The 1771-nt window shown below is 57.5% G+C and overlaps 1 protein-coding gene across 1 annotated transcript in view; it reads right to left on the bottom strand.

Moving 5' to 3' along the window:
- The window catches only part of MTNR1B (melatonin receptor 1B), a 33656-nt gene extending 31891 nt beyond the window's left edge, over window positions 1-1765 (bottom strand). Inside the window, exon 1 of the mRNA XM_009334836.1 lies at window positions 1662-1765. The gene's annotated coding sequence lies outside the window, so the exon portion shown is untranslated. The remainder of the gene's footprint in view (window positions 1-1661) is intronic.
- Between the last annotated feature and the right edge of the window lie 6 nt (window positions 1766-1771).

The raw sequence follows: 1771 nt of genomic DNA, 5'->3' as shown, positions 1-1771 counted from the left end.
CTTGGCTCCCTTGCACAGCCCGAGTAGGAGCCGCAGGACCGTGCCCGGCGCCCCGAGCAGCTCCCTCCCTTTTTCTTCCCTTGCTCACCCAAACCACGCTTTCAGACGTCCTCAAGTTTGGCGCTGCTCCACGGGGTGTGATCACTCAGCCCCACGTAAATGGGACCCGCCGGCATCCCTCGTATGCAGTTAGACGTGTAATGATTAGGGAGAGGAAGTCTCATCCCTCTATAAACTGCTTCTGTTCCTAAGCATCATTTAATTTAAAACAAGGGCGAAGGAGTGCCTATTTCCAGTTAGCAGGAGCTCTAGTCACTACACGTGAAGCACAACAGCGCTCGGGCAGCGACACCCATTAAAAAAAACCCAAAAAACCAAACACCCAAACAAACCAAAACCCACAAACAAACAAAAACCACGGGGAGAAACAAGCCAGCAGTTCTCCCTCCGTCCCCTTGGAGAGGAAGCACCCCGCTGCCTCTTAGGTGTGAAGGTGGACCGATATGATGCAGAGCCCGCCGGCTCTGAGAGCGCAGGGGATGCTGTGCACCTGACTTCATCAGCTCTCAGCAAAGTTTTGTTGCCCCGACCCGCGAGCGCACCGCAAAACGATGGCAATTCAAGACCCGAAGAAGCGAGCAGTTTCAGGAACTGCTTGGTGCTATGAGAATTTTAGTAGCTACACCGCTATTTCGGGGGAAGCGCCTTACACTGCACCAGTACCCAACAGCCAGCCGAGCGCGAGGGGTGCGAGCGGCAGCCCGATCCCGCGCAGCAGGTCACGACCGGCAGCCTGCAGCCGGCTGCCTTCAGCAGGGTGGGGGGAAGAGAGTGTCCGCAGGCAGTGGGACACGGGCGAATCAGGTCCGAAGTTGGCCAGGAGGCAAACCCGAGAAGTTGGTGCTAACTGCAGAGTTCTGTAGTTTGAGACACGTGTAACTCCCCCAGCAAAGACGAGAAAAGAAAGCAAGTAAGTTTAGCAAATAAAACACGCAGAGCCACATTTTAGCACACGCAAAGAAAGACTACAGACACGAGTCAAGAAAAACGCCCCACTTTTATTTGCTGCTTTCTGGTTGAAGGATATTCGGCGAGGAGACAAGAAAGACGATTTCGTGAAAGGCTATTGCGGACTCCGACGAAGACTCCGGAGCGCGGGCCGAGCCGCTTTCCCACACACGCGCGGCACCTCATCTTCAGAAGTACTCTTAAGCAAGTTTTAAAGTTCCTTCTTTCTTCCTCCGACCGTTTTGGGCACGCTCTTTGGCGCCGGTATTTTAATCGGATGGCACCGATTCCCCTCATCAGTAGCTCCACAGAGACTACACAATGCCTCATTACGAGCCACTTAGTGACCTGCGTTCCCCCCTAAGGGCTGGGGCAGGACAGAGCACAGGCTAAGGGGCGCGCAGGGGCAGCGTGCTAGGGAGGGCCGCCGCAGGACCGAGCGTTGGGAGGGCCCCGCGCACATTATTATCGGGCAAGCACCGACAGAGGGGGACTCTTTGGCCCCCTGCCTTTAGCAGGTGGCCCGCCCGAACTCCACAAGCGGGCTGGTCTCCTCAGGGCAGCTAGAAGCGGGGACCGGGGTGCCCGTGGGGCTCCGGGCGCCCGTTACCACCTGCCGCCGCCGGGGCGGGTGCCGGGGCTCGAGCCCTTACCTGAGTTCCGGAGCTTGCGGTTCTTGAAGACGGAGACGATGACCAGCAGGTTGCCCAAGATGTCCACCACGGTGGTGAAGATCAGCACGCTGGAGAGCACCGTCACCACC

This window comes from Pygoscelis adeliae, unplaced genomic scaffold, assembly GCF_000699105.1.
Source record: "Pygoscelis adeliae isolate BGI_AS28 unplaced genomic scaffold, ASM69910v1 Scaffold141, whole genome shotgun sequence".
Lineage (NCBI taxonomy): Eukaryota > Metazoa > Chordata > Aves > Sphenisciformes > Spheniscidae > Pygoscelis > Pygoscelis adeliae.
The sequence above is the reverse complement of the archived record's forward strand: the minus strand, read 5'-3'. Positions and strand labels throughout refer to the sequence as shown.